This window comes from Saimiri boliviensis, chromosome Y, assembly GCF_048565385.1.
Source record: "Saimiri boliviensis isolate mSaiBol1 chromosome Y, mSaiBol1.pri, whole genome shotgun sequence".
Taxonomy (NCBI): domain Eukaryota; kingdom Metazoa; phylum Chordata; class Mammalia; order Primates; family Cebidae; genus Saimiri; species Saimiri boliviensis.
The window spans coordinates 8,924,440-8,938,647 of NC_133471.1; the positions used below are offsets into that span (position 1 = coordinate 8,924,440).

The following is a 14,208-nucleotide window of genomic DNA, read 5'->3' on the forward strand; positions in this document are numbered from 1 at the left end:
AGGGCTACATCAGCTTTTCCGAAGGTTAACATTTGATAGGAACACCCTGCAGGGTTAGGGAATAAGAGAGATTTCAGGAGCAAACAAAACATCAGCAGACATTTAAGTTACCGCCTGTACAAAAAACGAATGTACCCTTTACCCTCCTGTTGAAAACGTAACCTCTGTGTGTTCTGTCATCACTTCAGGGAAACCAGCCCCTGAATTACTCATTTCAGAAGTGTGGCCCCCAGCTGCACAGGGTGTACATGAGCAGAGCGGAAGGGTGTGCTGATCCATCTGACCCTTGACCCCAGCACCATGCAGTGAGAAACACAAGGGGATGACTTGGCTGCTGGCCTTCACTGTCACAGCAGCTGAGTCTGCCTGACGCCTGAGCTCCACGGAGCCCTCTGACAGGAGGAACACCATCCCAGAACGGCCATAAGGAACAGAGGCACTGAGACCACTTGTCACACCAATGCCTCATTTTACCAAAAACCACATGTACACTACATTTTACAAAACAGTCCCTTTCTTAGCCCCATAAAAGAATGGGAATATTTGGGGAGCTACAGAAACAGGTCCCCCTCCAAATGCTCATGGCTTCTTAGTCCTCCCCAGATCCTTGGTCCAGTGCAGGGCAGGGGCAGCAGAGCCTGCTCAGGGTTTGTGGAGCCCGTTCGGAGCCTTCACTGCCTACCCAGGACCACAAGGAAAACCGGGGGGCCAGTCTCAGTTGGACTCACAGCCACTCTCTGCCTGGGTGGGGTCCAGCCTCAGGAGGAGCAGTGCAGTTACCCATAGTGGTTGTGGTCAGCCTCCCCCAGTGTCACTGTCAGTGACAGGCTGGGCTTCTGTTACTGCTCCTCCTCCTTCAGGCAGTACTGTGGGGGTCGGGCTTTGAAGAAGTCTGAGATATAGCCGACTTGGCAGAGTGGAGGAAGGTGAGACTGGGCAGGGGCTGGACAGGCACCAGGGACATGGGCATGAGCAGGAGGAGGAGAAACAGAGTCCCAGGTGGGCAATGAGAGGAAAAGTACCTGTGGAGGGAAGATAGCCCTCTTAGTAGAGGAGCAGTGGAGAGCACTGGTGAGCTGACGAGCCCAGAGAAGGACTGCTGGGTGCAGGCAGGAGACCTAGGGAAGGAACTGGGGGGAGACGGTGTCCAGGGATGAACTGGGGTTATGGGAAGGTGTCCCAGGGGAGGATCTGGGGGGAAGGAGGGGTCAAGAGAAAGACTGGAGTTTGGGGTAGAGGTCCCAGGGGAGAAACTGGGGGAATGAGGGGTCCCAGGGAATGACCACATTTGGAGGAAGGGGTCCCAAGGACTCTATGGGGCAAGAGTGCACAGGGAAAAACCAGGGTTGGGCAGTGAGTGGCCTCTGGACAGCACAGGGGGTGAGTCAGGGTCAGTAGCTCACAGTGATACCAGCCACCAGCACCCCCTGCAGGAGGCCAGCAAGGATGTCCCTCCAGTGGTGTTTGTGATCAGACAGGTGGGCATAGCCCACATAGAGGGCAAAGGCCACCAGGAAGAACCTCACCCACTTCTAGCAGACCTGTGCCAGCATGTAGAACTGGAATGGGAGAGGGAGCCTCAGCCTGTGCCCTGCTAGGCCCTCCCACACCCACTGCAGAGATGGTAGCTCCAAGGCTGTGGGCAAAAACTGGCCAACCCAGGGCCTCCTGTTTTCACAAACAAGTCAGTGAGCACCCCCATCACCACCGCAACCCATTTTATAGCTGGAAAAACCGAGGTCCAGGGAAGGGAGTCACTTGATGGGCGAGACCCAGAAAAACGGACTCATCACCAGGAACACCATGCAGTACATAGCAAAGGAGGTGTGTCCTGAGTAGAAAGACAACCTGGGGAAGGAGAGGCAGCAGATCAGAGGGCGGCTGGCTCATTCGGCATCTTCCAACCTCCTCTTGCCCCCACCCCTCCCACAGAAGGGAGGGTTCAACACCGGAGCTGCAAATGTTACAGGCCACCAAATCCCAGGAGGAGAGGCTGCTCCCTCTGTCCTTTCCAGTTATCTGATGATGGAATCAGAGTCTCCAATTGGGGCTGTGGCATGAGATGCCTCACCCATGAAGACTCTGAGGCCTGAACCCAACACCCAGGGCAGATGGTAGTGTCCAGCAAGCAGGCAACACCTGTTTTATTTTCATGGCATTTCTTTTCAGGATTTTCTCCCATCTATGGAACTGAGGGAATATTTCTTTTCATATAAATTTGAGATCTCGTGAAGGACATGAATGAAACACGGAACATAGGAAGCAACAAAAAACTGGTAAAAAAGTCACAATTAAATTTTTTGGAACTAATCAAAAGCTTGTGAGAACCAGAGAATCACTTGATTAATATAATCCAGTTGAGGCAGGGTGCAGTGGCTCATGCCTGTAATCCCTGCACTTTGTGGAGCCGAGGGAGGTGGATAACAAGGTCAAGAGATTGAGATCAGCCTGACCAACATAGTGAAACCCCGTCTCTACTAAAAACACAAAAATTAGCCAGGTATGGTGTCACATGCCTATAATCCCAGCTACTTGGGAGGCTGAGACAAGAGAATCACTTGAAAACCTAGGAGGTGGAGGTTGCTGTGAGCCAAGATCATGCCACTGTCTGGGTGACAGAATGAGACTCCATTTCAAAACAAAACAGAAAAAGATAATTCTTTTGGAAAACAAATAGCTTTGTGGTGGTTTAACTCATCCTGGTCCCTCTCCCATGGCCTAGCTGTGGTGGCCTGAGGGTAACAGCCCACACGCCCAGCACAATTTCTGAGAAGGGGCCTTATTTGCAACTGCGGACTAGGGTATGGCTCTAGGGCTGATCTTGATCTCACCTGACTGGACATTCTCCCAGTGCTGAGGTGCTACCTGGAGGACATTTGTAGGAAATGTTTACAACAAATTTCTTCCTCTCTGTGGCCTGGGGCCATGAGAGCAGATGAGGCAAAAATAGCGTAGGAGGAAAGGCCAGGGAATAAAAGTCTCTGGGGAATGAAGTCTTGGAACCTACAAGACCAGAGCAGTGCAGGAGCTTGGAAGAGGCCTCCGAGGTCCCCAGGCTCACATCAGGCTGGCCTTCCAGCTCTGCACAAGCAGGAAGTGAAAGTGAAGGCAGAGAAAACATGTTTCACTGTGGAAGGGCTGACCCCACAGGCACACAGACTCCTTCTACTGACTCTGGAGGGTGCTGTGAGGTTTTCTTTGTTTGTTTTTGTTTTTGTTTTTGTTTTTTCTTTTGGTTCCAGATGTTTAAAGAAATCTCTGTCCTATCACAAGCTGACCACCAGGCTAAAAGAACAGAAGAAAATGGCTACCCATAACAAAAGATAGAGACTTCACAATCAGAAAAGTCATTAAACAAATAACCACTGCAACAAAGAGCAAGAACGCACCCCGAGGAGTAGGGAAACTCCTATTTTCAGAGTGCCCACATTATAATATTCTAAACACACAGTTTAAAACAAAATAAAGCATGTCGGGTGTGGTGGCTTATGCCTGTGATCCCAGCACTTAGGGAGGCTAAGGCAGGCAGCTTGCCTGAGGCCAGGAGCTCGAGACCAGCCTGGCCAACATGGTGAAGCCCTGTCTCTACTAAAAGTATAAAACTTGTCTAGGTGTGATGGTGCATGCCTGTGACCCCAGCACTCAGAAAAAAAAAAAAAAAAAAAAAAAAAAAATCACAAGAAGTATTTAAACCCAGGAGGCAGAGGTCACAGTGAGCAAAGATCACACCACTACACTCCAGCCTGGGTGACAGAGTGGGACTCGGTCTCAAAAAAAAAAAAAAAAGAAAAAGAAAAAGAAAATAGATCAGTTAATATTATTCAGTTGGGCCAGGCACAGTGGCTTACATCTGTAATCTCAGCACTTTAGGAGGCTAAGGTGGGTGGGTCATCTGAGATCAGGAGTTTGAGACCAGTCTGACCAACAGGACAAAACCCCATCTCTATTAAAAATACAAACAAACAAACAAAGAAACAAACAAACAAAAAAAAGCAGGATGTGGTGGTACATGCCCATAGTCCCAGCTCTGCGGGAGGCTGAGGCAGGAGAATTACTTGAACCCAGGATGTAGAGGTTGCATTGGGCCAAGATCATGCCACTGTACACTGCACTCCAGCCTGAGTAACAGAGTGAGATTCTGTCTCAAAAACTAAAATAAATAAAAATAATAAAAATGAAAATAAAAAAAAAAATTAGCCAGGTGCCGTGGAACACACCTGTAATTCCTGTAGTCCCAACTACTTGGAAGGCAGAGATGGTTTGAGCCCAGAAGTTCAAGTCCTGGGCAAGATAGCAAGACTCTCATCACTAAAAGAAAAAAAAAAAAAAAAAAAAAAAGACAGTGACAAGGTGACAAGGAACTGAAAAAGGAAGACATAACCTAGGCAACCCTAAAGAAAATGACAGAGGGCCTTCCTAATCAGTAATTACACTGACTATAAATAGATTAAACACTCCAACTGAAAGTCAGCGATTTGTTAAATGCCTTAATTCAATAAAAAGATTAACATATGCTGGAAATAAAATAAAATAAAATAAAAAGTCAGAGATCTGGCTGGCCATGGTGGCATACACCTGTAATCACAGCAGTTTGGGAGGCCACAGAGGGTGGATCGCTTGAGCTGAGGAGTTCAAGACCAGCCTGGGAAACATGGCAAAACCCTGTTTCTACAAAAAACATAAATAAACAGCAGCTGAATGTGGTGACCAGTCCTAGCCACTCGAGAGGCTGAGGTTGGAAGATGGCTTGGCCTGAGAGTGCAAAGCTTCAGTGAGCTGAGATCACTGTCTTCTGTCTTGGCAACAAAGTGAGCCTCTGTCACAAAAAAATCAGAGACTGGACAACACATAAAAAATATGGCCCAGTCGGGCTCGGTGGCTCACGCCTGTAATCCAGCACTTTGAGAGACCGAGGCAGGTGGATCACGAGGTCAAGAGATCGAGACCATCCTGGTCAACGTGGTGAAAACCCCTTCTCTACTAAAAATACAAAAAATTAGCTGGACATGGTTGCACATGACTGTAATACCAGCTACTCAGGAGGCTGAAGCAGGAGAATCGCCTGAACGAGGAGGTGGAGGTAGTGGTGACCCGAGATTCTGCCATTGCACTACAGCCTGGGTAACAAGAGCAAAACTCTGTCTAAAAAAACAAAACAAAACAAAAACACGGCCCAATTTTATGCTAGGTATAAGAGACTTACTTTATTTAGAGCAGAGACATAAATAGGTTTAAAGTACAAGATTGGAAAAAAATATATATTTCATGCAAACAGTAACAAAAAGAGAGCCGCAATAGCTATACTAATATCAGGCAAAATGGACATCAAGACAAAAATTGTTGAGACAAAACTCATATGTATCATTTTACGATGATGAACGGGTAGTCTATCAAAAATATATAGAAATTATAAAAGTAAATGTAGTAAACCACAGAACTCCAAAATACATAAAGCAAAAATGGACAGAACATTACAACATGAACTTCCAAAACACAAGATTGCACTGTGTTCAAACAGTACAAATATACAAGAACAATTTTTGTTTTTATTCTATTCACTTGTCCTCTTTTTTCTTTTTATTTGTCTTTTTCCTGTAGCTTTGAGCAAAACAGAAATAACTTTTTTTTTTTTTGAGACAGAGTCTCGTGTCTCCCGGGCTGGAGCACAGTCAGCTCACTGCAACCTCCACCTCCCAGGTTCAAGCAATTCTCACACCTCAGCCTCCTGAGTAGCTGAGATTACAGGCATCCATCACCAGGCCAGGCTAATTTTTGTGTTTTTAGTAGAGATGGGATTTCTCCACGTTGATCAGGTTGGTCTCGAACTCGCCTCAAGTGATCTGATCACCTTAGCCTCCCAAAATGCTGGGATTACAAGTGTGATCCACTTTGTCTGACCAAATTTTTTTTTTTTCTTTTTAAGTCAGTCTCACACTCTCACTCAGGTTGGAGTGCAATGGTACCATCTTGGCTCACTGCAGTCTCTGCTTCCCAGGTTCGGTTCAATCAATTCTCTGCCTCGGCTTCCTGAGCATCTGGTATTATAGGCATACACCACTACACCTGGCTAATTTTTGTATTTTAAGTAAAGATGGGTTTTCACAATGTTGGCCAGGCTGGTCTGGAACTCCTGACCTCATGTGATCTGCTCACCTCAGCCTCCCAAAGTGCTGGGATTACAGGTGTGAGCCATCTTGCACAACCCTCCAAAAATTTTTTAATTAGAAAAGGAATCTGGGCACCGTGGCTCATGCCTCTAATCCCAGCACTTAAGAGGCCGAGGTGGGCAGATCACCTGAGGTTAGTAGTTCGAGACCAGCCTGGCCAACATGGAGAAACCCCGTCTCTAATAAAAAATACAAAATCAGCCAGGGGTGTTGGTGGGTACCTGTAGTCCCAGCTACTCAGGAGGCAGAAGCAGGAGAATTGCTTGAACCCACGAGGCGGAAGTTATGGTAAGCAAAGATCACAGCATTGCACTCCAGTCTGGGCAACAAGAGTGAAACTCCATCTAAAATAAAGAAAATTAGAAAAAGAGAAGGCAGAAATAAAAGAAAACATAGTGTATGATTCTTTTTATATGAAACATTGAGAACATGCAAATCTACAGATAGAAAATAGGATAGTGGTTGTTGCCAGGGGCTGGGGAAGGAATGACAGCTAACGGGTACAAGGGTTCTTTGTTTCCTTTCTTTTCCTTTTCTTTGAGACAGGGTCTCACTCTGAGACCCAGCCTGGGGTAGGCACAACCTTGGCTCACTGAAATCTCTACATCCCAAGTTCAAGTGATGCTCCCACCTCAGCCTCCCCAGTAGCTGGAACTGCAGGTGCCCAGCACCAGGCTTGGCTAATTTTTTTTTTTTCTTTGAGATGGAGTTTCCCTCTCATTGCCCAGGCTGGACCACAATGACACAATCTCAGCTCACCATAACCTCCACCTCCCGGGTTCAAGTGATTCTCCTGCCTCAGCCTCCTGAGTGGCTGGGATTACAAGTGTGTGCCACCATGCCTGGCTTATTTGGTATTTTTAGTAGAGAAGATTTCTCCATGTTGGCCAGGCTGGTCTCGAACTCCCAACCTCAGGTGATCTGCCTGCCTCAGCCTCCCAAAGTGCGGGGATTATAGGTGTGAGCCACATAACCCAGCCTAATTTTTTGATTTGTCACAGAGATGGGGTTTTGCCATGTTACGCATGCTGTGGGTTTCCTTCTGATGAGATTAATATATTCCAGAATTAGGTAGAGGAGATGGCGTACAGCATTGTGAATGTACTAAAAATGAACTGTACACATTAAAATTGATGTAATGGTGACTTTTATCTTATACAAATTTTCTTATTTTTATTTATTTATTTATTTATTTATTTATTTATTTATTTGTCTGTCAATATTTTGATTTTTTAAAAGGACAACGATGAGTTGACACATTTAAGGACCTATCAGTAGAGATGGTAAGAAGACAGCACAGAGCAGGGCAGGGGTGAGACTCGGGGGAGACAGAGCACGCTCCCCCTGGCCTCCTGCTGTCTGCGAGGTGCTGGGAGCCCTGAGGCCTCCCTGCTGCCTGACCACCTGCATGCTGGATCCTCACTATCTGGCTTCTGCGACATCTTCAGCTCCAACTGCCCCCCTAGCAAGCTCCCACAAGCTCCCACTGTGAATGATGCTTGTCCACACTCAGCTGGCCTCGGTGACATCAACAGCATTTCCCATGCACACCGTGTCCAGCTCCATGTAGACCCAGCAGTTGACCCGGCTCTACGTGTGGTCACAGATGGCGAGGAAGTTGGGGCACAGGCGACCGATTGTGTACTTGGCCAAGTCCATCAGAAACTGGCTCACAGCCACCCTGAACAGGAAGGTCCCCAACACCTTGTACATGACAGCCAAGTAGTTGTTGAAGTCAGAGTGGGAATAGAGCTGGTCCGTGTGCACCAGGTAGGTTTCTGCTGCTGAGATTTGTGCGTCAGGCAGCCGCAGTGACCAGTGGGGGTCGTGGTCAGCCCGTGGGCCCTCACTGGGCCTCAGTCCTCCCCACAGGCCTCCCCAAGGCTGCTGCAGAGCTGGGAACTCTAAAGGTGCCCTAGCCAGGCTCGGTGGCTCATGCCTGCCATCCTAGCACTTTGGAAGGCTGAGGCATGCAGATTACCTGAAGTCGGGCATTCAAGATCAGCCTCACCAACACTGTGAAAACCATCTCTACTAAAAATACAAAATTAGCCGGGTGTGATGGTGCATGCCTGTAGTCCTAGCTACTGGGGAGACAGGCAAGAGAATCACTTGAACCCAGGAGATGGAGGTTACAGTGAGCGGAGATCCTGCCATCACACTCCGGTCTGAGCTACAAGAGTGAATCTCCATCTCAAAAAACAAAAGTGAGTTCCTATTACCCCCAATACCACTCGGGGCAAGTCTGTGTCCCCCAACCCACCACAGACCTCCAGGCCACCCCCATCAGGAACCCAGGGATAGGCTGTACCCCAACCTGTCACCTTCCCTGTCCCTCTGAACCCCTCCTGCCTTACAAGGATGACAGTGGTCATGATGGTGACCCCAGCCATGAGCCCATGGGTGATGGTGTCTGCCTGGTAGGGGTACTGGATGAAGTCATACCTGCAGCAAAATCCTCACTTATATGGGGCATTTACCAATGACAGGACAGCAAAGGGCAGGGAGGCTGAAGGGGGAGAAGAGCCAGGGAGCTGTGAGGTTCTCCAACCAGCTGGGCTGTGGGGCCCCCACAACTGCCCTGCCTCGAGGCCTCTCACCGCTACTGCCACCGACAGCAAAGAAGAGCTCTTCCCACAGAACGTGAGAGGCCCAAGTGACACCCCTTTCCCATCATCTTCAGATGAGCACAAACTTCCCAGGCCTTCTCCTCCTCACACCCTCCCTCTGCTCCTTGAAAAATCGGGCAAACGCTCACCTCAGGGCCTTTGCACAGGCACTTCTCTGCCCAAAATATCTTATTTTTATTTTTAAAAGTAGAGACACGAGTCCTGCTCCTTGAAAAATCGGGCAAACGCTCACCTCAGGGCCTTTGCACAGGCACTTCTCTGCCCAAAATATCTTATTTTTATTTTTAAAAGTAGAGACACGAGTCTCATGTTGACCAGGCTGGTCACAAACTCCCAGGCTGGATTGACCCCCCAGCCTCAGCCTCCCAAAGTGCTGAGATTACAGGTGTGAGACAAGGTGCCAGGCACCAAAGTGACTCTCACTTCCACTCAGTTTCATCTTCCCTCCCGGCTGCCCACACGGGTGTCCCTCTCACAAGAAGAAAAGTCTGTTTAGCCGGATGTGGCAGCCCATGCATGTAATCTAGCTACTTGGGAGCCTGAGGCAGGAGAATTGCTTAAAAGCAGAAGATGGAAGTTGCAGTGAGCCGGGATCATGCCACTGCACTCCGGTCTGGCGACAGAGCGAGACTCTGTCTCAGTTTATAAAAAGCAAATAAATAAATAATTAAAAATAAAAGGGAAGTTCTGCTCTTTTTCCTTCTTGTCCCATGTCACCTATGGGACACTGAACTTAATCTCCCCTGCTCAGCCTGCCCACACCAGGAGGGGCCTATTGTATTCAGAGCAAAGACCCTGGAGGCTGCTCAGAGCCTGGCCAGGGCGGATGTTTAATAAACATCTGTTAAAACAGGCAGGACTTATTTCAACCTAAGAGCTGCACAGAGAAGTTAGGAAAGTGCCAAAGCAGGGGCATAGCAGAGGTGACTTCATGCTCACCCCTGCCTGTCGCTGACCCTCACGCCAGGGCACATGCCAGCTAGGCAGTGACTCAGGGATCAAAGGCACATTCTCCTGAATTCCACAGTTACAGAAGGTGTCACATGGCACTGGGTCTCCTGGGGCCCTACTGAGCCCAGGGTGGCCAGGGAAGCAGGAGTCAGCTACAGAGAGCTGGGGTGGGGGCCACTCCCTGTTCCACGTGGCAGGTGCAGAGCAAAAGCGTGGGGTGTCTACCCCAGAGAGAAAAGAAGGCAGGGGCGTCCTTTGGCCCAGCAGGGCAAAGACAAAAAATTGTGACTCTTCTGAATTCTGAGAGTCTGAGGAGGGGCAGGGAGCCTCACATTCCTCCTGCATGCCAGCTGCAAGGGTCTTAGAACATGGCATACCTTCCATGCTGGATGAGTCTGGGAAAACAAAGCAGTGAAGACAGCAGAGGTCTGCCTCACAGGGCAGAAAAGGCAGAGGGAATGCAGAACAGAACCGGCAGTGCAGGGGCCCACAGCCAGGACAGTGCTTGGAGAGGTTAGCGCTGGGGCAGAGGGGGCTGTCATGTAAGAGCCCAGCTTCTGCTGGGGCGCAGGGGGGCTGGCGCCGCTGTTGAGGGCAGAGATCAAGGAGGAGACTCCTGCAATTGCTGCACTGTGGAAGATTAGGATCACAGGACTGCAGCTGCTCCCCGCAGCTCTCAGCAGGCAGAGGCTCACACCGGTTGGCCTCCATTTCTGACCTCCCTGCCCCAGTAACTCCAGCTAGAGACAGACATCCCCATGACAACCGACCCCAGGCTTCCCTCTGCCTAGAAAGCTCGCCCTGGGGTCCCCGGAACAGTCACCTTCTCTTCATTTGACCCCCGGGGACATTTCCGCCCTCACAATGCCCCCAAAGCCCCATCTGGAACCTGTGAACTGCACTGTGATGGGCCAGAGCTTCCAGATGGAGGTGCCCTCGGCCTGGCCGCCACCCCCGGCAAACAGCAGCCACACCTAACCCCACCGCGGCAGCACCTCCCGGCTGTGTGGCCTCCAGCAGGCGACTCCATGAGGCTGCACCTCCCTCACAGGCCTTTTAAGGGTACCCTTTCGGTTATCTGCATGCTGCTGAGTGCCTGGCAGCCAGAAAGTGCCACACACATGTTTAAGTAACTGACAGCACAGCTGCTCAGGACATGGCACCCAGGGCTGGCAGACACCCCACAGGGACCTGGTGCTGTCCCCTGGACCCCCGTAACGACGGTCTACTTCAGAGGTCAGAGGGCTTGGTCAGAGAACCAGGAAAGGGCTCTGGGGAGCACACCCCCGCCCCCCGCAGTGACCGAAGTGCAGAGCCATTGTCCCTTCATTCACTAGAGGAAACACACTGCCTTTGTTCCGGGGACCCTGGTGGCGGGGACCTCGGGGCGCTACTTCCCTCATCCGGCCCGAAAACCTGCAGGACAGGTTTGGGTCTCCCAAGGCCCCGAAGTCTGGGACCCAGCTTTTTTCTCCAAGTGTCTCTCCAGCCCTAGGCCCAGGGGTTCATATCCCATCGATGTGCTGGGCGCCAAGGCCAGGTCAGCCGTTCCGCGAGCATCTACAGTGCCCACCCAGGAGTGGAGGCGCGAACATCCTGGGAGATCCGCGGCCGCTCCCACCCCCGAGGCCCGCCATCTGCGTGAATCACTGCCCAGGCCAGGCGCAGCGAGAGAGAGGTGCGCGCGGCTCCTGCACGGCCACTTCCTGCTGCCTGCCGTGGAAGCAGCCCCGGCCCCCTGGGCCCGAGACGCGGGGAACCCCGGACCCCGGGACCCCAAGGAATGGCAGGTGAGCGCAGCGCGGCGCCTGAAGAGAGGTGCGGCCTCCAAGGTCCGCGGAGGGACCAGGGCAAGCAGCCTCCAGGTCGCTGAGAACTTGCTTGGAGCCGGGGCAGTGTCCGTCCTGGGAGGGTCCCCACACCCGGGGCCCCGCGGCTCTTACTGACCAGCAAGACAGCACATCCAGCAGCACGAAGACCCACCTCAGCTGCATGCCCGCGGTCCCCGACACTGCGCCCTGAGCGTCCCGGCCTGGCCGCGGGTCACGTGGCCGTGGAGTCCGCCTGGCTCAGAGTGGGGAAGTGGAGTGGGAGAGGAGAGGAGATGTGGGGAGAGGAGGGAGGTAGAGGGTGAGGAGGAGGAAGGGGGTCCTCAGGTTGACAGGATTTGAGGGTATTTGGGGCTCCTCTGGATGAAAGGATTTGGGATCTTTGAGTCTTGGAAAGGTTAAGGGGATTTGGAGTTTCTCCGCATGAAAAAATTTGGGATGTTTGAGGCTGAGGAAATTCTGGGTGTCAGGTAAAGGAGATTTGGGTTTCTCATTAAGGGGCTTTAGGGTCTTTGACATTGAGATCATTCAGTCCTTGAAGCTGAAGGGATTGGGTTTTTCAGTCTGTGTATTTAGGTTATCTGAGTTTGGAGAAATTTGGTCTCTCTGTGGGTGAGATATTTAGGGTTCCTCAGGCTGAGGGGTTTGGGGTGCTTTAGGGTGAGGCAAATTATGGCTCCTCAGGCTCCGAATATTTGGGGATCTAATCATTAGGAGATTCGGTGTTCCTCTGGGTAAAGGGATTTGATGTCTCTGAAGCTGAGGCACTTTGGGAGTTTTATGCTGAGGGGATTTAAAGTCCCTCAAGGTGTTGCAGTGAGGCGGGATTGTGCCACCACACTCCAGCCTGGCGACAGGGCGAGACTCCATCTAAAAAGAAAAAATGTCCCTCAAGGTGACAGGATTTGGTGTCTCTGGAGGCTGTGAGGATTTGGAACTTTTCAGGGTGAGAGGATTGGGGGTCTTCCAGGCTAAAATATGAAGGTCTCGGGCAGAGGGTTTACAGGGTTTCATGCTGCAAGACAAAGGCGCCCCGTGTTCTTCACAGTCTCTCGTGCTCTCCTGCTGCAGTGTACACTGTGGCCGGGAGTCCTCTCGGCACCCCTCAGGGTGTGAGACGTGGTGGAGGGCGAAGCGCCAGCCCATAGCCCTCCGTTGGCACAAACTGCCAATCAGCGCTGAGACCAAGGCGATCCCTCCAATCGGCAGTCAAGAGGTGCTAAAGGGGCGGGGAGTAGGACGGAGCTTTCCCTGTCAGTCATAGGCACAACCAGGTTGCGGGCTCAGGAGGTCGGGGAGAGGCCTGGCTTTTATGTGTGGGACTGGAATCGTCCAGCGCGCAGACGCAGCTTCGCTGTTTTCATCACTCCGTTTTCCCCAGCCCAGGTGTATGCGACTGAGCTGGGTGTCGGGGCTGTGCCTCACGTCCCTCCGCAGGCCTGGGTCTTCTGAGAGACACAGCGTCTTCTTGGATTGTTAGAGTTCTTGCGCTCAGTCTCATGCGGGAGGGCTGGTGTTGCATTCGCTGTGGTGTAAATTGGGTCTAGTTAGCTGCTTCGCTCCTGGATTAGACAGGTAGCCAGTGCTCCGTCCGGGACCCTTCTCTGTGGGGACCTGTGCTTCGTTCCACAGGTGCTTTATTAGCAGGTCAGTGTTGATGTTTAGTTAGGGCTGTGATTCAATAAATGGCACGTAAGAGGAGCAGCTGCCAGGCTGATCCCTCTCTGCACGGTTAACCCCTGGCTGCAAGGCTGACCGCCCGCTGGAAGGCTGATCCCTGGCTGCAAGATTGATCCTCCGCTGCAAGGATAATCCCAGCTGCTAGGCTGATCCCTGGCTTCTAGACTAATCCCCAACTGCCAGGCTAATCGCCCACTGCAAGGCTAATCCTGGCTGCTAGGCTAATCCCTGGCAGCAAGGCTAAGCCCCTGCTGCATGCCTTTTTTTGTACTACGCGTTTTCAGGCTTGCTTTGTGGTGATACCAGAGAGTGATGGACCCTCACCAGGTCCTGGACCTTGGGGGAGCCTACTGTGATCACTGACGCCTGCCTGCATTTCTTTCCTTAGTTGTTCTCGGCTGCAGGGCTCCCTTGGGCAGAGGCTGAATAAGTAGCTCCCTTTCTGAACTGGCCTTCCGGTGGGAGGCATGTCTCACACACCCGCTGTCCAGGAGCCCACGTGTCTCACTCCTCTCAGTGCTCTGAGAGTGGTGTCTCCACCCCCATTCAAGTGCTGGCTGCCAGATCTCCCCCTAGGTATCCCTAACTTTGTGCCACAGTCCTGGAAACACTGGGAATCCTGTGGCTTGGAAATGGGCTATCGCTGTGCTGGGGAGTCCACTGTTCTCCTAGGTCATGGGGAAGATACTCAGGTGGGTTAGCGCACTCAGGCTGGGCTGCAGAGGCTCCAGGGTGCACCTGCTCTTGCACAATGACTTGGCGAGGGCCCTGGGAGGGGCCAGTGGGCAGGAGGACTTGCAGAACAGAGGGACCCAAGTCTCACAAGGAAGCTGCCCCTGCTCTCTCCTGGCTCACAGGTCAGCTGTGGCTAGAGCCTCCTGCAAGGAGATAAGGGAGCCTTGGGGAATTGGCATCTGCATTAGTTCATTCTCGCACTACTATAAAGAAACA

At 51.4% G+C, this 14,208-nt stretch overlaps 1 pseudogene; it reads right to left on the reverse strand.

Moving 5' to 3' along the window:
* Positions 1 to 776: 776 nt before the first annotated feature.
* Positions 777 to 11,742, reverse strand: LOC141582923 (phospholipid phosphatase 2-like; annotated as a pseudogene).
* Between the last annotated feature and the right edge of the window lie 2,466 nt (positions 11,743 to 14,208).